We start from the raw sequence: 21,971 nt of genomic DNA, 5'->3' as shown, positions 1-21,971 counted from the left end.
AATAATAATGGAAGAAGAGCCTTGCTGCGTCAGGCCAGGGGCCCCATCTAGTCCAGCCTCCTGTCCTCACAGTGACCAGCCTGGTTCCCCTGGGGAGCCCACAAGCAGGACCTGAGCACAGCAGCATGATTGCCACTTTTATTCCCTTTCAGAAGCACACCACCTCCCACACTGGAAGGGATCAGACAGTTTCCATAGGTAGCTGCCCCTGACAGCCTCCGCCTGATCCTCTTTAAAATCCATCAAGGTTCATGGCCATCACTACTTTGTGTAGGAATGAATTCCCTATGTGTACCCGCCCATCTGACTGGGTTGCCCCCGTCACTATGGGCAGCTCCCAACAAAAAATAGTAAAAACACAATACAGCATCAAACATTAAAAACTTCCCTATAGAAGACAGATGAAGGGTCTTCTAAAATACAGTAGTTGTTTATCTCCTTGACATCTGATGGGATGAGCACCACTACTGAACCCTCTGCCTGGTTGCACATCTTGCAATGAGAGAACTGCCAGAAGGCCCTCAGAGCTGGACCTCAATGTGTGGGCTGGATGATGGAGTGGAGACGTTCCTTCATGTATTAGTCTGAAGGCAGTCCTGTTTAGGGAAGTTTTTAATGTGTGACATTTTAATGTATTTTTAATCTTTGTTGGAAGCTGCCCAGAGTGGTTGGGGAAACCCAACCAGATGGGCAGGATACCAATAAATTATTATTATTATTATTATTATTATTATTATTATTATCATCATCATCAAAGCTGCATGCAAAATGTTGTTTATTCAGATAAATTTGAACTAAAATGCTAAAAATGTTTCATTAGGATTTTTTTTAAGATCACAGATTGCTCCAGAAATGTGGAGAACTGAATTGAAAAAATGAGAAACTGATAGAGCAGAGAGAAGTTGACAGATCCTTACATCGCTAGCCGTCCCAAACATTCTGCAAGTGAGGGCTAAATGAAGAAATTGTATTTTCTTCCCTGTAATGTAGATAATGTGACTTGATTGGGGAAGTAGTATTAAAAGTGCAATGTACCCCCAAAATTGTAGGCATTCAAGAGTAAACATTCCATTATCCTAAGTGGCTGCTGACATTATTGCATGGGCAAAGACAAATAAGCAGTTGGCCTGAGAAAATACCAATGGAAAGGAAAGTGTGTCCTTCTCTGGCTTCTGTCAGCTCCAGCCCAGCTGAAAAAGCAACTGTAGCTGCATATAGGAGAAGAAAAAAATCAGTAAACAAGACAAAACATACCTAATTGGAAACAGGTCCCAGATAGTGCTATGGGATGGAAGGTAACTCAAAGATTGGGACAGTTTGAGAGATTTTGAAAACAGTAAAACGCAGGGTGAAATCCCAGGGGAATTGAATGAAAACATCAGTGGGCTTACAAAAGTAAATGGTGAAGGAAGCGAGAAAGAGGCAAAGGAAAACAGATGCAAACCCAGACCGGTGCATCAGTGGGGTGAAGAAAAGGAAGCCCAGTCTAAAAACAGGCAGCGGGGGGGGGGGAGTATTTTTTATGTATGTAAAATAGAAAGAAAAATCTCCACTTTGGCCAAAAGGGGAAACTCTGCGTGGCCTCCGTTAGAATTCCACAAGATCTTACAGGATTCGTAGTTGGTATTTAATAACCTAACACCTGCCAATATCCCATATACTACAGAGCTACTTTAAATCTTTTTTTGTCTTGCTTTTCTTGCTGTCATCTTGAACAGTAATTTAGCTTTGACAAGGAAAGCTGGGTTTCCTCAGTCAGGCTTCTATGCAGGAAGCTTTGTAAAGCAAAACCCCTTTTCTCTATTATAACAAATGGCTGATAGCACAGTAATTGAAAACAGGTACAGAGTATTTCTGTAGTCCACCGTTGCACTGATGGCTTCCATTTCTTTCCCTGCTAGAGAGAAGCACATAAAATCCAGGTGGCTCAGATTGGTAAACAGAACCAATCCATGTCTGAAGGAGTGGAGTTAGTTACTGCTGACCCTATTAAAACAATTGGGCTGGGAGGTGGGGATGAGTGTATTAGCTCTGGCCCTGTCACCATACGCTCCACGGCACGAGGCAAAATCCTGATTTCCCAGGGTCTGAGTAGCATGGGGAGCCTTTGTGGGAAGACCAGGATCTCTGGTGCAGAAGTTGTCCTTCCAATTCATAGAAGATGGCGGTGGTGCTGGCAGAGCAAAGACAGCATACTCTTCCTTGCTCTCTCCTCTCATTCATTGATTTAACTCCAAAGAAAAATACTTGGAGTAAACTTTCACTTATTAAAGTGGCATCAATAGGCAGGCGTCCCAAAATATGGGTACTGCAACACTAAAAGATTGATTTCTTACAAATAAAGTGAAACCCACACAGCCTGCCATTTCTAACAGTCTTAAGATGGTGTTGTGCAAACTTAACTATGCAGAACAGATTTCAGGTTGCATCAAATACAATACCAATTTGGTGCCATGGAGGAGGCTGGAATTCCGTTGCAGCTGTTTGCACAGGTAATTAGAGGCCGAGTAATCAGTCTCCCAACTCCCCCAGGGTTGGGAGCGGCAGTCTCATCCACAGTTCGCCCAACACCTGGCCCCAAATCCGGAAGGAATGAGGGGGCAGGGGCACTGGATGGAAAGCACCGTGCATTTCTTGGCAACTCTCCAAAGTCGCCTCTGTGAGCAATAAACTTCCATTTCTTAAGATGAAAAAATGGATTTAAGTCATGGACATGTTATGAGCGAGGGAGGAGAAATTACTCTGCTAATTAATTCAGCAACTGAGCAGCCCGCTGCTTTCAAGATCCTCCGGAAGCCCCTCTGTGCAGCCTCCAGACAGGTCCCTATTATCGGGACCAAGATGAGCTTTTCTTGCTCCAGTTGCTGAAATGGCCAAAGTCAGGCTGTCTGTTCAAAGTGAGAGGGCTTCTCCCCATTAGAGACTGCAGAACTGGGGGCAAAGACCTCGAGCAGCAGGGGGCAGGTCTGAGGGATCCAGTCCCTACTCTTTTTTTCTCCAATACTCGCCTCAGGTGCTGGGGAGACTTGGAAGATCTGTGGCACAACTGCAACAAGAGAAGGACATGGAGACAGGTGAGTCTCTTGCAAGACTATTCCAAGAGTCTTCCCCTTGATTTCCCTGCTTCTACTCTTATCAAAGGCTGCCATTGGCCTTTTCATTAAAAAAAAAAAAGTCCTACAACTATGGGGTTTTGCTAAAAAAACAACAACAACTTTTGACTTTTTGAAATATGGCAACCCTCGTGGGACACCCCAGGCCTTGGGTGCCAGTCCTGGCCTGCGGCCCCCAGAATGTGGCTCACAAGGGAAGGTGGCCCTGTAGCCGACAACCGTCCCCCAGCCCTGTCCTCTCAGCTGCCTCTGCCACCTCCTTCCTCCATAAATGTCTTCTCGCCTCTTTCAGTCAAGTGCATCCTCACTGGACCCCACAAAACTGGAGGGCCACTGCACCAGATGGACCTTGGGTTGGATCCAGCAGTCTGGCTCTTCTGATCTTTTTACTAACTGCCGCCCCCCACTCCAGATCCTGTACTCTGAGCTGCCATCCTAGCCTATTGCTGCCCTTCTCTATCCAAAAAATGAGGGGCATTTGCTCACCTGGTGCCACAAGCTGCTCCTCGCCTTGGAGCGGGACCACTCTGTTGCTCCTTCTCAATTACTTGAGCATAGAAGAGATGAGGAGGGCAGAGAAAACCAGTCAGAAGCCTATAACCAAAATTTGTGGGGTGTGCTTGTGTGTGTGAGGCGGGGTGTCTAACGAAGAGGGGGAATCACAGCAGAATAGACAGAACAGAAATACGTTTAGCCTAATAGATCATAGCAGGCCCATCCTGACCAACTCCTTCCATATCTCTGCAGTTAAGTGAACTGAAGGGCGTCCCAAGAGCTGGAAAGAGGCAGGCCAGAGCTCAAAGGGCTTGGAGAGAAAGGAGGTACCAGCTGCTACGGGTCTGACAGCTACGGCCATGCCAGGACCCAAAGAGCCTGGCCACCCCCAGTCCTGCCCTGGCTGCTTCCAGACTGGATTCCTGCCACGTGCTGAATGTGTTGGCCTTCCCTTGGGCTTGACCTGGAGCTGCAGTTAGAGCAGAATGCTTCAGCACAGAGCGCGGACCTGTGCCCATGCAGCTGCCTCCACCAGCCGAGTTGGTGCTGCTACAGGTGCCCCATCATCCCTGCCTTGTCACCTGCACTTTGGAACTTCCTGCCTGTTGAGATCAGTCCGGCTCCTTCCCTGGACTCTTGCTGGCACCGCCTTAAGACATTCTGGTTCAGACAAGCCTACCAAGATGCTTAGAAAGTCGAAGTAATTTTAATCTATTTTAGTATTTTAACTTCTGTATGTTTTAAAGTATAGCATTTTAAAATTGCTTTATCTTTTTGTAAACTGCTTTGAGGGTTTTTTGTACAATCCAGCTGTGTAAATTTTATGAAACAAATAAATACAATCAATAGGTAGAAGGGAGAGGTTTCACCCCCCCCTCCATCTAATACTAGAGCTTTGGATAATTCATTAACATTGATGGGGACTTCGTCACATAATTTTTAATTGGTATGTGAAATTGGCAGTCACAAGATGCGGTGAGGCCTACAGGCTTGCAAATTTAGAAAGGGGGTCACATCTATTCACAGAGGAGGAGAGTATCTATGGTTATAATCAGAAATGGCCATATAGAACTTCCAGGTTCAGACGCAGTCTACCACTGAAGCCACCTGTGAGAGGAGAAGCCCCAGGAGTCGGCTATGACTTGTGGGCTTCCTAGAGACATCTGGTTGGCCACTGGACTAAACAGGCCTCTGGAGTGAAACCACTTTTCCTGCTATGCTATATCCAACACTCCACCCCAAAGAAAAGAGAAGCATTGCCTGCATTTAAAGGGCTGCTCTGCCTCGTCTTCTTAGGACAGCCTGTCTGGAGAGGGAGGAGACCCCTAGGAGGGTTCTCCAAGCATCAAGGTGTCCCAGAAGAGGAGCAGAAAATGTTGGGCAACTGAAAGAGGAAGGTAGTGGAGTCTTGCTTAGAGCCAGAGAGACCCCCAGGAAGGGGAGAGAATGCCTATTGGAAAGATGGAAAATGGAGGCAGGGAGAGGTGTGGTGGTTAGAGGGCTGCACTAGGAGGACCTGGGAGACCAGGGTTCAAATCCCCACTCAGCCATGAAGCTCACTGGTTGACCTTGGGCCAGTCTCTTTTCTCAGCCTAGGCTACTTCGCAGGGTGGTTGTGAGCTCCTGGGAGGAAAGGGGGCTATGAATGTAACAATAAATGTAAATGATGAGATGGAAAGAAAATGGGAAGGTAGGGAAAGAATGTGGAGAAGCTGAGCTCTTTTGAAGGGGAGTGACTGGCTGAGACGATTTCAAGAGAGCCAAGGCTGCGCAGGGGACCCAAGGACACCCCCCCCAGGAGACTAAGAGAAGGAATTCTACTCACAGTATGAACAGTAGGCTGTCCAGAAAAAGTCCCCCCTCCAATATACAGTGGTACCTCTGGTTACGAACTTAATTGGTTCTGGATGTCCGTTCTTAACCTGAAACTGTTAGCTAGTGGGGCAGCAAATCAAAATGGAAAATGATCAAATTAGAAAATACCAATGAATCAAAAGCCTCTCCTGAACCTCTTCCCACCAACTCCAACCACACTGCTCTCTCCTGACCTCTCCTCACTAACCCACAAGGGACACCTGCAGTTGGTGACTTTTAAGGGAGAGATGTCACAAGGGAGGGCAAGACATTGTTACCACGGCAACCCACCCACCTTGCCCCTCCTGAGGGGTGATGCTTCTTCAGAACTTTGGTGCACCTGCTGCTCTGTCTGCAGCTTTGCTGCATCTTCTCTCTTCAGGTTCACGTCTGTATTTCAGATCATTCTTCTTCCAACATTTCTAAAGAGAGACCATCCCCACAACCTTTAAGTGCAGAAGAAGACTCCCAAGCCTAAGGTTGTCCATAGCACAGGATTAGACCATCTGCTTTACATGCTGATGTTCAGTCCTGGAGGCATCTCCAGGTGGCGCTGCCCCCCCCATCTGAATCCTAGAGAGCTGCTGCTGCTGCTGCTGCTGAGGTAGATAGGTCAACACACTGACTCTGTCCAAGGCAGCTTCCTATGAATAACCTTCAATTACCTATAAATAACCTTAGGCTATTTAGCTGAAGACAAGCAAACTTACTTTTCCACAAAGCCTAAACAACCTCACAGGGTTGTTGTGGGACTAAAAAGGGGGGAGCTTTGTACACCTTGGAGGAATAGTGGGATATAAATGCAAAACTAAATAAAAACAAGTTGTGGAGTGAACAGGCAAAGGCTGCAGTCCTGACCCCATTTACCTAGCAGCAAGCCTTATTGTATTCAAAAGGATTAACTTCTGAGTAGGCCTGGCCAGGATTGTGGATTGTGCTGTGTGCTAGCATACCCTCCAACATTTCTCCAATGAAAATAGGGACGTCCCATTCCATAATGATCATTTTACTCTTTATACTTTACACATCTTACTGGGTTCTCCCAGCCACTCTGGGCAGCTTCCAACATATACTAAAAACATAATAAAAAATAAAACATTAAAAAAACTTCCCTATATAGAATTGCCTTCAGACAGCTCGGAGGTTGGATAACTCCATGAAAATAGGGACATCCTAAGGAAAAGTGGGACATGGGTGGCGCTGTGGGTTAAACCACAGAGCCTAGGACTTGCCGATCAGAAGGTCGGCGGTTTGAATCCCCGCGACGGGGTGAGCTCCCGTTGCTCGGTCCCTGCTCCTGCCAACCTAGCAGTTCGAAAGCATGAAGTGCAAGTAGATAAATAGGTACCGCTCCGGCGGGAAGGTAAACGGCGTTTCCGTGCAGCTTAGTCCTGCTGGCCACATGACCCGGAAGCTGTACGCCAGCTCCCTTGGCCAATAAAGCGAGATGAGCACCACAACCCCAGAGTCAGTCACGACTGGACCTAATGGTCAGGGGTCCCTTTACCTTTTTAAGGAAAAGTGGGACATTCTGGGATCAAATCAGAAACTGGGACAGCTTCTCTAAATCAGGGATGTCCCTGGAAAATAGGGACCCTTGGAGGGTCTGAGCTACATACCTTGGGGGTCCCCCGTTCCAGTCTCTGCCCTGGTGGTAATAATAATAATAATAATAATAATAATAATAATAATAATAATACTTTCCCCAGCCACTCCGGGAGGATTCCAACAGGAGATTAAAAATGCATTAAATCATCAGTCATTAAACAACTTTCCTAAACAGTCATTATGCTGTCATTCGGTGTCTTTAGCCAAGACCCATCTCAGCCTCAGAAGTCCCTACAGCTGCAATATGGGGAACGTATAGCTCTGGCCTTCAACAACTTTACAGGGTTGTTGTAACCACACAGGGATACTGAGCATCTGAAAGCACCTGACAAATGATGAGCCCTAAAAGGCCTCAGCCCAGTATACCTGAAGGAGCATCTCCACCTCCATCGTTCTGCCCAGACACTGAGGTCCAGCACTGAGAAGCGAAGTTATAGGGAACCAGGCAGAGGGCCTTCTTGGTAGTGGCTCCCACCCTTCCATCAGATGTCAAAGAAACAAACAACTATCTGACGTTTAGAAGACATCTGAAGGCAGCCCTGTTTAGGAAAGTTTTTTAATGACTGATGATTTAATGCATTTTTAATCTCCTGTTGGAAGCCTCCCAGAGTGGCTGGGGAAAGTATTATTATTATTATTATTATTATTATTATTATTACCACCATGGCTTTCCCCCCCAAAGTTAGAAAACTACAGCAATAGAAGATGAGATCAACTGCTGCTCATTCTATAAGCACATTCATTGCTTTTTCTTAATGTTTTCAGACCTGTCTAAAATACCACACCGTTTTGACATCTTAAAGCGGTAAATCTGAAAACATCGGCTCCATTCTGTCTCCATGGTCAGAGGCAGTATGCTGCTAAATATTAGCTGCTGGAAACTGTGGGAAGGGAAGGGGCTCTTGGGGTCTGCTCCTGCCGTAGGCACTGCTGTTGATGGGCCTCTGTAGGCGATTGTTGAAGGAGAAATGGTGTTAGGGCAAGGCTAAAAATGTGGCTGCGCTCCCAAGCAATCATGTTTATGCCCTACACACAAGTGACGCATAAACATGACTGTTTACAAACACGTGTTACTTACCTCCAGACTATACCTATTTTGCAGGAGGAATTCAAGTACATACTGGAAATTTGGGCTTGCGCAGTTGAAGTGGATTAAAACACTCCATTGCATTAGTACAACAAATCCACTTTAAAACAAAAACAGGCATTTTGTGTTTAGGAAAGTGATGTGGAGATGACCTGAAAAGTGTGGGGGTAGACAAATGGTTAACAGGAAGTGGTATAAATGCCACACAAGCAAATCAGGATGGATGTTCATTGTCATATCTTTCTGCAAACCAATCAGAACAAATGCTCAACAAAGACCAATCAGTCCTGGCAAAATCAGGATGGATGGTCAGTAGGCAAATCATTCAGAAAAGCCCATAAGTCCTCTTTGCTATGCAAGCTGAAAAGCATTGTGGGTGAAGTGGTTGTAAGGTCCCAGTTTTGCTTTCTGCTTAGGGGTCCATATACCAGTTGCGGAAAGGACAAGATGCATATGGCAGAGGATAAAGACAAAGCGTTGCTTGTGCAATTTCCCAACACCAGCAGCCGATGAAGCTCCTCTGGTTTTGTGGTCTGCGCTCTGGGATTTGTCTGTGGGTGCCTGCAGGGGTGTTGCAACCTGCCACGGCCAATAACCATCCATTTCAGGAGCAGAGTCTTCCTGAGCCAGCAATATGAAAAGAAGGAGGAAGAAAATGAGCAGCAAAATGTGAAGTTAATAAAAATACTTTATCCAATCAGGCTTTCAAAGCAAAGCGAGCCCAGCCTGGGCTTGGAAGCAGCAACCAGGAACACTGGTTTTTTACTCCACTTAGTGGTCTAATAGCTTGCAGAGCTTCTCTATTTAGCTTTATGACTTGCACATTTGCTCTTTTCATTTGCAAATCCAGCTCTGGTGCCTGAACCCCAGCATTCCCAGGACACTCTTGGCTAGGCTACTGCTCTAATTGTAGGACCCGGCTCTGAACTACTATTTCGGAATTCTCAGCTTCCAGGCTTGTGTTGGTCTTGCCTACTGTGTAAATAATTGACAGATAAATCTTAACACTGTCAACCCCCCAAGGTGGTAAACTGGCTTCCCTTTGTACAGCTTTCATCACTTACACCAGCAATGGCATTGGCTTTTCAGTCGGTGGCCCCAACCAGGGGCCTTTCTGGTGAAAACCCAGATTGAGATCTGTGGGAATGAGGCTCTAGTTCCCATTTGCAGAGTATGTGGGAGGCAGCCCTGGGTCGTTTGACCCTTGGATTAGTTCACACTCACTTTTAAAGTTTAAAGCAACATCTAATTTTTGCTTTGTGTGCTTGCAGTTGCAGATTAAATATGCAATGCATATTTACTTAAGCTGCTATAGCGTCTTACATAGATTAAACTGTTACAGACTAATTAACTCTGAGGCAGACAGCAGCACAGCATAACATGTACCTGCTACTCTGACCATTAAGTCTGTTCCCAAACTGCCATAACTGTACCAACTGCCACCATAACTGCCACTGACTGTGCAACACCAGCAGAATTCTACAGCTCTTGCCATTAACCCTTTGCATGTGCATTTTGAATGCCAACATCTCACAAGATCAAGTGACTATCCTGATTACTTTAGTATCTCAAGCATAGTGGAACGAAGCAGTAGCATGTAGCCTTTAAAGGTAATTTAAAAGCAGCTGCAAACAGTGCAAGACTCAGGCTTAGGTTGCTGGAGCATGCATGCATGTGTTTCCGTGTGTGGGAATGCAGAGACACACTCACAGCTTCCCTCATTGCCTTACGTATATAATTCCTTCCAATTTAGGTGGCAACTGTGTCTTTTATGCCTGCTTAGTTTTATGATGTTGTATAGCCTGCTCAGAGCTTTCATAATTTGAATTTAAATCATTGAAAACCCTGAAGCATAACTGAATTGTTGTGAGGGCACATTAGAACATATTTTATGCAATTCTTCATGTATGGTTTATAGTCTTTGTGAACCGCTGAGATGTTTTATTTACAGTTAAGCAGTATGAAATTTGCGTTAATAAATAAATAAATAAAGTCAACTCGTGCAAAGGGAGGGAGGCAGCAGACACTTGAGATCAGCCCATTACTTTGTACGTACAAAAGACAAGTGGCAGCTAAAACAGATGAAATATGCTGAATTTGCAAGTTTAACTTAAAATTAGAGATCAAGATGAGGAAGAGTTTAAGGAGGATTGGAAAATGTTTGTAGATTATTTAAAAGAAACATTGCAAATATGTTAAAACACAAGTAGCTTAAAATAAGGGGGTTTGGCAAGTTGCCAGAGTAAATGGGTGTCAGGTGACAGGAAAAGGGAATCTTTAGCAAGGGTTGCTGGGAAGAAGGAGGGGGAGGAAAAAAGACCGGTATCCATCTTGGGCAGGCTGGCTGTTTGCTGGCTGGGAGAGATTCCTTGGATTCCAGGGCTGCACTGCTATGGGGTACAAGCTCATCTTGAAATGACCATACTGTAAGATCTGGACCCCACCCCCATGAGAGGTGTAAATAGGTGAATAAACCATATTTCTTAAAGCTATGACAGTCTCCACTGTGTCCCATTCCTCCAAAGGATTGGTGGGGAAAGACGTTACAGAGATCTGTTTCCCCACCGCTCACCTGGTGTCTCGTGGGGCCCAAATTCCAGTTCCCACAAGACGTGGATCTTTTCCGAGGCTGAGAAAAAGATCGCTTTCCCACCCTCAACAACAGTGACTTTCTCCCTTTCTCCTCAGGCTACACTGTGAGGGAGAGGACACCCCTTTTATGAATCAGATCCATATATTTACTTCACAATCTTTCCCCTGCTTTTAGCATGTGCCAATAATAAGGGCATTGGCACAGGATATTTTCTGGCGATTAATGAGTAGTTGGAGTTAATGATTCTCAGCTGCTCTGTGAGCCATTAGCCGTCCCTCCAGATGGTGGTTAATCCCCAACATTTATCCCCACATCATTATTGTTGCTATGAAAAAAGTGAGAAACGCCTTTCAGACCTCTCTCTATAGAGAGACTGCTGTTTGCAGTCAAAGCCACTGAGGAAGATAATTCCACCTACAGAACAGAACCCCCTTCCTGGCTTCGGAAAGGAAGTGTCTAGAAAGGATGGTCCTATGGAATGATTTGCAAGCACATCGCTTGATGTCTCCTTATTCTATGGCTTTCATAGAGTGGAAACTCTGACTGAGCACCCACTAAGTGATTCTTGAAACTTTTCTATGAAAATGAAAACCAACCAAGTTCTCCTCACTGACCAATGTGTGAATTTCTCTGGCATTGCTTATCAGTATGTTCAGAAAGGAAGATTTTGGGCAGTTTATAAAGTCTCTTAAGTGAATCGATTGGCTTTATTTGAGTAAAAGACAGTAGTCTATAGCTACAATAAAGTATTTTGATGAACAACTGTCTTGTTGTCTGGGCAGCCCAGGACCTCCGCACATAATGCCCAGGTTTGCCCCCCCGGGGAAGCCACCTTGGCTCTGCTAACACAGCAGTTTGACTTCATCCCAGAGAAAGAATGGAGAAAAGAATGCACCATCTTAGTGATGGACTTACTCAATTATTTTCTTTGCATTTTGAGTTGTGGAACTCCTATATTCATTCAGCTCCATCAAGCCAAACGCACTGAGAGACTCACCTATGCAAGTGTCCTTGCCATGAGGAGATGCTTAAGAGCACTCATGAAGCTCTCATTTACCTCAACTGGGGCTTGCACAGGGGAATGGATTGTGCCCACAGATTTTGAAGGCCAATGAGTAGCCTTGAAGTAGAGAGATATTCAACAGATTCCAAACAATATTGCTTTGATTTCCCCTCTGTATGGCTGGTAGTGGCTCCCTTTGCCAACTCCACACCAGGCTGTGTCTGCCTGCCAACATGCCTTGTGTGGAGCTGAAGTATTCCTGCTTCCTGAGATCTTGCTGTGCAAGGATTTCTCCAGACAGGGAAGATTTGTGGGCTCCAAGTGTATTCAGGTCACCAAAAAGCGACCGTCCATCTGTCGCTAAGTGTGCACTTATATGTATACTCCCCTGTGCGGACTGCTAGTTCTTAACAGACTGATCAAAATGGCATAAAACAAGATTAGTATCCAAAGATCAGATGGAATTCCCTGGTGTTGCCCTTTAAGAGTTTCAGGTGGGGAATAAAGAAAACCTTGTAACTCTATACCCTATGATGTCCAAATTGTTATGTTGCATAGGAAATCTCCTTTCTCTCTTATAGCCCCCAGGGGACTTTCACTGAGGAGTGAATGGGCCATCTGTTTAATGTCATGATTCACATATGTGGTGCACGGCCACAAACACTTTCCCCTCAGCGCTGTCTGGCTGCCCGTCTCTAAGTGGAGCTGATCTCCATCCAAGCACAACAGCAGGGGACAATTAATAAGGGACTAATGTTGTGATAATGATAAGTTCCACAGTTCAGTATGTGTGGCTCCCTCAAGCTTATTATGTCTCTGTATCATGGCTAGTTTCAGGCACACATCTTAAACCTATTTACACATAAAGGAAGTTATATTAAAACTTAGCTGATACTGCAGCTCTGGGCAAAGACAGTGTCCAAGTGTCCGCAGACAACATGAAGTGGTTCCCTCAGGCAGCAACTGGGTGCCACAATAGATCAGGGTGCTATGAAAGGGTAACACATGGTCAGCTATGTACCGTAATATATTACCTTTTTACCATGGCAGGCGCAGTTCCTTGGGCTTGTTTTGATAGTCACAGTGTCATATTCTGTTGTTGTCCTGTCAACTTGTGCACTTCCATCCTATGCTAAGCACTTAGCCAGTTTGAGGATTGAGCTGCTACATGCTGATTAATTTGTGGAAACAAATGACAGCAATAGCTGCTTCAATGGCATTTAGATTTTATCTTTCATTCAGATAGCTAAATTTGCCCTATATTGGCCATTCGGTCCACAGGAGGATGTTACTTGCATTCAGTAAACACATCAGAAACAGATCCAAGGAACTGCATGACACGGAGTCAGAAAGATGTCTCTGGAAGTTGCATAGGAAACAACAGAGTAACAAATGCAACTTTCCACAGTTGTCCCTGCTAGGTATTTATTTATGTAAAAGCATCTATAAACTGCTTAATGTTTCAGAAATCTCCATAGTTCTTCATGTTAGGTAACATATTGCCAAGCAACTTACAAAAGTTCAGGAACTCTGGGCAGAAAGGTGTCAGTGTTAAACAAAAACAGCTGGATTCACACTGGAAACTGGTAGCCTTTCCATTTTGCTTCCATGCATGTGCCCAACAGTGACATCCTTGCCTATGTACCTCCTGGAGATCCATGTGGAAAGACATTCTGGAAAGTTCTTTTCAGAAAGAGACATGAAAGACACTGGCACAGTCAGGAGTGAAGATCCTGACTGCAAGAGTCACCAGTGAGAGCCAGAGTGGGGCAATGGTTTGAGAACTGAACCAGGGCATGGGAGGCCCTGGTCTGAAACTCCCCTCAGCCACAAAGCTCACTTTGTAGCCTTGGGCCAGTCCCTGTCTCTCAGCCCAGCTGTCCTCACAGGGTCATTGTGAGAATAAATGGAGAAGGAAGGACAACACCTTGAGTTCCTTGGAGAAAAGCTAGGATATAAATTAATTAAATAAATAATAAGAGTAGCAAATGAGTGATATTGAGAGGGGGGCTTCTGCACAAGTACTTTTCCAATTCTCTCATCCTGCACTACCCCTCTCCATTGATGGCACCCCAATATCAATTATTATTATTATTATTATTATTATTATTATTATTATTATTATTATTATTATTTTATACCCCGCCCTCCCTGACCAGGGCTGGGCTCAGGGCGGCTAACACCAAATATGAATTACAATAAAACATAATAGAAAAAAACAACAAACAAACAGTTACCTAATTAAAATATGGCTTAAAATACAGCTTAAAATGCAGCCTCATTTAGCCCATAAATCAAGACCATAAAGGGAGGAAACATCAGATATTCACCCAAGCCAGCTATCCATGCTGGTCCTACATGGGCCAGCAAAAAAGCCAAGGGACAATTTATATACCAAATCCCATATAAGGGGTCAGAGTGAGTCTAAGCTGAAGGCCAGGCAGAACAGCTCCGTCTTGCAGGCCCTGCGGAAAGAGGTCAAATCCCGCAGGGCTCTGGTCTCTTGTGACAGAGCGTTCCACCAAGTCGGGGCCAGTACTGAAAAGGCCCTGGCCCTAGTTGAGACCAATCTATCCACCTTGCGGCTCAGGACCTCCAATGTGCTGTTATTTATGGACCTTGAGGTCCTCCATGGGGCCTACCAGGAGAGGCGGTCCTGTAGGTACGAGGGTCCTCCCCCATTTTCGTTTTGAAGGGGCATATTACAATATAATTGTTCTATTATTATCCCAAAAGGGGAGGTTTCTACACCAACCAGAAGGACAGTGCAAATGGGCCTCTCGTTGGAATGTCTAGCTTGGGCAGAGAGAGATAAGGAACAAGAATTTATTGTAATACCAGGATGAGGGAGGTTGCAGGAAGGAGGGAGGGAAGACCAAGACCTTACATGGTAATAGGAACTTATTATAAGTTTCGATTTCCCAGAAATCAGGTGGTTTACAAGAAATCAGGTGACTTACAAGAGATCAGGTGGTATTCTATTCTGCAAATCTATATAAAGGGGGCACACCCTGACTGGGTGTGCAGGTTGCGTACTTATCGCCCTGTACCTTTGCTTTGCATATGCACTTCAAATAGAATCCTGTTAATAACCTGCAAGGATGTTTTGCCGCTTTGTGTGAATCTGTGCTTCGGGGACTCAATAGCAGATGCGGTTGGTCCTTCAGTTTGAAATGCTGCATCACTGTAAGTTTTAAGATGTTCTTGAAAACTCTCTGCTGTTGCCTTCCTGAAATTTCAGGATTGCACTTAGGCCTTGATAGTTTTGGTGTTGTTCTACCCTTGTTTATACTGTTATTTTACTATTTTACTGGGGTGAGTGCTGCTTCAGTAGTATCACTAGCTATTGCTGTCTATTACCTGTTTTGTTGTTGCCCATTTTTTCAGTTATGATGTTTTATGTATTGTTATAAATTTCCTTAACTTATATATTACTGTACAATGACATAAGAAAGCTTTTTTCTATTTAAAAATGATGTTGTTGTTTAGTCGTGTCCGCCTCTTTGTGACCCCCTGGACCAGAGCACGCCAGGCACTTCTGTCTTCCACTGCCTCCCGCAGTTTAGTCAAACTCATGCTGGTAGCTTCGAGAACACTGTCCAACCATCTTTTAAAAATGATATAAATTCACTAATAAATGAATACATTCAGAGACCAACATGATGGGAGAGGCAGTGTGGCTACTGAGACAATACTCGTGCAGCCCACGCAGAGAAAGGCACCCACAGGACAGATACACAGCCCCCCCCCCCCGCCCCAGATGATCCATGCTCAGGATTATTGACTCCTCTCTGCTCGCATGACTGATCCAATGGCCAAGGAGGGAGGCATTGACATCCCCATCGGAGAACTGCCCCCCCCTAGTACTATGGGTGCTGACTCAGACCCCTGAACTAGGGCTTAATTTGGAAAGCAGGGGGCAACTGGAGTATATGCAGAATCAGGTGAATGTTGAACTTCCAGTGGGTCTTTTCCATGCAAATGTGTTGCTTGGCATGGGGAAAATAGAATTGCCAATGAAAATTCTCCCTGTGGATTTCACCCATCCCTAACCAGTGTGCTTGAGAATACTGCACAATGCATTTAAAATACTTTCCTTGAGGTGGCATTGATGTTCAAATTATTATTAATGGGCTTTCTAAAGTGCAAAACCTGCAAAGTCCAAGGAGGAATAAATTCCAGTTAGGCCATAAAAAGGAAATGCTTGTCTCCTAAGCACAAAGAAGCAGTCTATGCTTCCTGATTAGTTTCCTGGTATGCAAGCCATGGGCACACGTCATTAAGTGTTTGCAAACTGACAGCAACTAATCGCTTACAGAGCCCTCTAGTCCATCTGAAAAGAATGTGCCAAGAAAGCTCACATCCAGGGTTTCACAGACACTTTCCCGGTGCCAGAGGATGATCTCTGAACATCTGTTTCAGCTCTGCACATGAAAGAATCATAAGCGCATTAGCTTGCATATTCAGTTATCCTGTCTCCAGGGGGAATGTGCTTGTCAACTTACAATCGTATCTGTAAGATGTAATCATCTGTGCTGCAGCAGATACTTGGCACGCATACCTGCGATGATGATCTTGGCATCGTACCTGCTTTGCAGAGAATGGGAAGGGTGCAGACGGTAAAGTGAGACCTAATTGGGGCTGCACCTCATTTCCTTTTCCATAAATAGAAAGGGAAGGAAGTGAGGGAATCTGAGAATCTTCTACTCACTTGCTTTAAATACATTATAATGGATTATCACGGTTTGAACAGTGGTGTCTCTTTCCTTATTATTCTCAAATATTCTGCAATCATGCTGCATCAAACCATGCAGTAACATGTAAACACGATGCAGATCAGTAGGAAAAATAAATGGACTGAGTAGGTCTAAATCAAACTGCTCTCTCCCATTGCTCAATCCATGGGGCAGTTGTGATCTGGAAACTTTCACAGTGATCAGAAAGCATCTCTGTTCTGATCCATTTCGGATGAGGTTACATCCTTTGGCCATGGGTTGATGACATGCAGAGGTGTTGCATGAACAGATAAAACTGCCTTGTGCCGTATCAGGTCACTGGTCCACCTTGCCCTGTGCTATCTCCTCTGACTGACAGGGGCTCTCTAAAGTCTCAGGGGCGAGTATTTTCCATTCCTAAAACCTGAGAACTTTTTTGGAGGAGGTGGCTGGGATTGCAGCTGGAGCCTTCTGCGTGCTCTTCCACCGGACTGTCATTCTTTGCCGCCACCCCCCCCCAATCACTGCTGTCCCCTCCGCCACCTGACACCCATCAGATGTAGACAATGGTGCATCCTCATGAGCAAAGGTCACATGAGAATGGCTCTTGGCCCATCATTGAACATCATTCCTGGACTCTCCAGGAATCTCTCCAACTTCACTCTAGTTTTTTGTGGGGAAAGTGCCTCCCACAATGGTGCTCGTATCCAAGATGGTGCCACCCAAGAAAGGGAAAATAGGATGCCACTCCAGAAAAACAGGATGTTATGTACAGACTTAGTGCCATCATTGAGACACTTCCCACAGTTGGAGAAGTCGGCCCACCAGATTGATGGTGGATAGGGATGGGTGAATAGATCAGTTTTGGTTTCTTTTAGTTTCTCCTGTCATTGATTCTGCTCCATATTGATCCAGAGCAGCCCCCAATGTATAGTTAGCAGAGTAAACACATAAACACTTTGCAGGATTCCCAAAAAATAAACCAGAGGCAATTAGCTTCATCCAACAGAGTTTACTATTGAAGGCCAATGAGCATAACAGTCACAATTCCATACATCTTCAGGATCGGCACAGTCAGTAAGAAATCCAGTTGCAGCAGACTTAAATTTACTTAACACTTAAACACAATATGTACAGAACACCACACCAGAAGGAAAGAGAGACAGACAGTGAAACTCAGGTTCCTTCTGGCCTGTTCTTATAATCAGTATGACCTTGAAAGAAAGAGATAACAGAACCAGCTGTTCAGCTTCTCTGAAGGAATAACCAAAACATCAGGATCCTTCTGCTTGTTTCTAGGTAGAATAGAAGCTTGCTTGCTTGCTTGTTAGCTAGAAACTTCCTGCTTGCACCAGCTTGTATCACACAGAGAAGCTTCCAGAACCCTCTTGAATTAGTTAGAATAGAAAAAATCTCTGCACTTTAAACCAATACTTTCTGTACCACAAAATGCAAAACTGACACTACCACTTTGTGTCATTGAACTGACCACAAGGGATGCAGACAGGGAAGTTGACTTGCTCTTTTCTCACCGTGGAAAAACTGGCTGTCAACCAAAGTTTGTTTCAACAGAAACATGCTTATTGCTGTAAATAAATGGTTGTGTGCCTTCTTGCATTATCTAGTGGCTTCCACTGTAGCAATATCTCCATACCATTAATACAAGCAGAATACTCATTCATAAATGGAATTTTCTTTTTCCACCACTAAACGTTATTTCTCCAGTGTGACCTTTGCTCACTTTCAAAATCACTCTTTGTGTTGGTGGGCTGAAAAAACAGATGAGCAGACACATCAGATATCGATCCATAAATAACCACAGGTGCTGTTCCAAGCTCTTTCAGTCTACAAAAGTGCACTGGACAGTCCCTTGGAAGAGGTGATACTTTAAGAGTTTTAGTACTTCCTGATCTTCTTGAGTCAGAAATGTTGCAGTTTCACACAATGTGTTGGCATGTATAATCCAGAGTCCAGCCAAAAACACATGGAGCATGTATACAGCATGAAAATTGTATCTAAAGGTCTCTTCCTCCTACTTTCTTCTTCTTCTTTTTAACCTCACCCCTTACTTGACATCAGTTTCAGGCTGTACTGCAAAGGTGCCTGGAAAGGAAGGTTCTGGCACCTAATCATTTTGGCACTCACTCCTTCAGGGCCACCATGTCTGTGGCTGAATGCTGTATGCAGGAACAGCACATCGTGGAGGTGGGACAATGGTGTTCTCGAGCATACAAAGGTTATACAGTCATACCTCGGGTTGCAGATGCTTCAGGTTGCGTTTTTTCGGACTGCGGACCACCAAAACCCGGAAGTACTTGAATGGGTTACTTCCGGGTTTGGGCGGTTGCACATGCGCAGAAGCACTGAATTGCAACCCAAGCGTGCGCAGACACGCTGCTGCGGGTTGTGGACGTTGCGGGTTGCGAACGTGCACCCTGCACAGATCACGTTCGCAACCCAAGCATCCCCTGTATTTGCCCCCCAGGCATGCCTAGCTGTTTCTCATGTTTACTTTGTTCCTCAGGACAAAAGATGGCATTCATCATACGCTGCACACCAAATCATCCCTGTCAGGGTTGTAACTGAATATCACTATTGACACACTGCTGGGCTGAATCACCAGAAGGGCCACGAGTTACGGCTGAGGGGTGATGAGCCCAGTGGAGTGGAGCCCTGGATCTGCTGGTGGAACAACTGGGCAAGAACAGTCAGAAGAAAAAGTCCCAGTGAGAGAAGAATGGATACAAAAACTCATGGACTATGCAGAAATGACGAAACTTACCAGAAGAATAAAAATCAAGATAACAATTTTTTTACAAAAGAATGGAAATGGTCTGTTGACTATTTACAAACAAATATGAAACAGATAAATACATTGTCAGGATTATTGTAATAACCTGCAGTTTCAAAAGAATATAGAATCAAAATAGATGAATAATGGAATAAGTTAATTTAGAATGTGGAAGAAATGATAAAAAGAAATTTAAGGAACTGCAGAAAGAGGAGGAAGTTGAAGTTTGAAATGTTACAACTATTGTTAAGCTATTGAAATGTATATAAATGAAAACTATAAATAAAATTTTAAAAAGAACAGTCTGTGTACCTAGAAAGGCCTCAACATGGAGCGAGCAGAACAGAGGAGGCCACCTTAATAGTGTGATGGCCTGGGATTCCGATTCGGAGGATGAAACAGAGGAATCCCAGCCTGCACAGGAGTCCCCGCCTCCAGGGCCGGCTGAACTGGGGCAAGGCCTAGATGCTGAGGAGCCTGCACCTGTGGCAATGCATCAGGAGCTGGTCCCAGGTGAAGCCCTTCTGGCCCCAGAGGGGCTTGATGACTCAGTGGCCACAGGTGAGCCTCCTCCAGGGCCCAGTAACCCTTCGGCCTCTCCTGATCTGCAGAGGCTTAGGGCAGAGAGGCGAAGGGAACTGGTTGCCCCCAGGAGGAGTGCTCGCCTTAAGGCCAGAGGAGGCGGGGCTCCTGGGGGTCGGGACCGCCCCTGACCTTAGAAGAGGATAAAAGCCCAGTCAGGCCGGTCCCAGGTTGCGGGAGCAATGTCGTTGTTGGCTACGGACCTTCCTGTGTTCTTGATCCCTGCTCGGTCGCCTGTTCCTGACTATCCGGTACACCTGTCCCCTGCTCGGCTTCCTGTTCCTGACTATCCAGTACTCCTGTCCCCTGCTCGGCTTCCTGTTCCCGACCATCCGGCGTTCCTGTTACCTGCTCAGCCTTCTGTTCCAGCGTTCCTGTTCCCCGCCCGGCTCTCTGCATCGGACCTCGCCCCTCTTCGTGTGGACTCTGCTACACTCACGGTACCTTACCCCCGGGACCAGCACAGTTTGCTCCCGCCACACCCGCACTCCCCCTTCGTAGGGGTGCGTTCGGGAAGAGCCAGAGGCCATGGCTGACCAGGCGGCTGCACTGGTGACTTTGGCCCAGGAGAACCAGGCCTTGACTCACACCGTGCAGCAGCTCAGTGACGCGGTTGTGGCACTTCAGCAACGCTTGGAAGCCCTACCGGCTCCTGGGGCCGACGCCCCGGCGCCTGGCAAGTACCCAGTGGCTTTGCCTGAGAAATTTGATGGAGCCCCGGCCAGCTTTCCCATGTTCCTGGCCCAGGCCAAGCTGTATATCCAGGGGCGAGCCCGGAACTTTCCTGACGACCGCACCAAGGTGCACTTTTTGATTAGTTTGTTAAAGGACCAGGCGGCCAAGTGGGCGTTGCCACTACTCAGGCAAGACTCCCCCTTGCTGGCAGACTATACGGGGTTTTGCAATCGTTTGGAGGCCGCGTTCGGCAACCCCCAGAAAGGGAGTCAAGCCAACCGGGCGATTCGGCGTTTGAAACAGGGCAAGTCCACGGTGGCCGCATATACCACGGAGTTTCGGCTGTTGGCACAGGACTTGACCTGGAATGATTCGGCACTGCGGGACCAGTATCTCGAAGGGCTTTCGGACGAGGTACTGGATCAGTTGGCCACAATGGAACGCCCCACCACGCTAGACACTCTCATTCAACGGAGTCTACAAATAGACGACCGGTTGGAGGATCGTCGTCAGGCCCGGGGTCGCCGACACTTCCAGTTCACGGCACCAGCTTTTTCCGGCAGCCCCATGGTCACAACTGATTTAACGGAGGAGCCTATGCAGCTCGGGGCAGTGCGGCCACGCCTTTCCCCCGCAGAGAAGGCGCGGCGTCGGGAGGGAAATCTCTGTCTTTACTGTGGTGGAAGTGGACACTTCGCTCGGTCTTGCCCTGAGAAACGCCAGCCGCAGGGAAACCGCCAACCCCAGTAGCTGATGGCCCTAGCTACCGGGGGTCCCAAACCGCGCAGAATGGGTCTGCACCAATGGGCTTGTAACATCTTATGGTTTCGGTGCGTTTATACCCTCCAGGTGGGCCCTGGATCCACACCCATGCTTTGGTAGATTCAGGGGCAACCCGCTCCTATATGGACGCTGCTTTTGCCGCCCATCATCAGGTGCCACTTCGGAACAAGCCAGTACCGGTCCAGGTGGAAGCGATTGACGGACGACTTCTGTGTTCAGGTGCCGTTACTCAGGAGACCCAGCCCCTGGTCCTGTGTTTCCAGCAGCACCGGGAGTTGCGAACTTTGGACATTGCCTCTATGCCCCGCTTCCCCCTGGTGCTCGGGATGGACTGGCTGGAGGCCCACAACGTTCAGATTGACTGGGTCAAACGGACCGTGCACTTCCCAGACCCATGTCCCCATGCTCAATCCGGGACGCTGGCGGCCGCGCCCTCAGAGGAGGCAGCACCCACGCTCCCAGCCGTGTATCAGGACTACCAGGACGTGTTCGAGGAACGGGGGGCAGACCAGCTGCCGCCGCATCGGCCTTTTGACTGCGGCATAGACCTCCAACCCGGAGCGCCTTTACCAGTGAGTCGCTTATATTCTCTAACAGAGCCAGAGCGCGAGGCTTTGCAGGACTTCTTGCGCAAGAACCTGGAGCGTGGGTTCATTAGGCCTTCCACCTCGC

At 46.4% G+C, this 21,971-nt stretch overlaps 2 long non-coding RNA genes across 3 annotated transcripts; one reads left to right on the top strand and one right to left on the bottom strand.

Annotated features, from left to right (window-relative positions):
- Positions 1 to 758: 758 nt before the first annotated feature.
- LOC309528432 lies at positions 759 to 10,723 on the bottom strand. Of its 2 annotated transcripts, XR_014217736.1 has the most exons (6): positions 9,544 to 10,723; positions 8,149 to 8,778; positions 5,758 to 5,884; positions 4,190 to 4,294; positions 3,600 to 3,660; positions 759 to 3,046 (listed from the first exon to the last, which is right to left on the bottom strand). It is a non-coding gene; the product is annotated as an uncharacterized lncRNA (long non-coding RNA). The 2 variants fall into 2 exon arrangements; XR_014217737.1 differs by lacking the exon at positions 9,544 to 10,723 and having other exon boundaries at positions 8,149 to 9,537.
- Positions 10,724 to 14,607: 3,884 nt separating this feature from the next.
- On the top strand, positions 14,608 to 19,292 carry LOC309528433. Its single transcript, XR_014217738.1, has 2 exons — positions 14,608 to 14,939; positions 18,993 to 19,292. It is a non-coding gene; the product is annotated as an uncharacterized lncRNA (long non-coding RNA).
- The last annotated feature ends 2,679 nt before the right edge of the window (positions 19,293 to 21,971 follow it).

Source organism: Podarcis vaucheri, assembly GCF_965113315.1.
Source record: "Podarcis vaucheri genome assembly, chromosome: 3".
Lineage (NCBI taxonomy): Eukaryota > Metazoa > Chordata > Lepidosauria > Squamata > Lacertidae > Podarcis > Podarcis vaucheri.
Note: the sequence above shows the minus strand (reverse complement) of the source record. Positions and strands in the feature narration are given on the sequence as shown.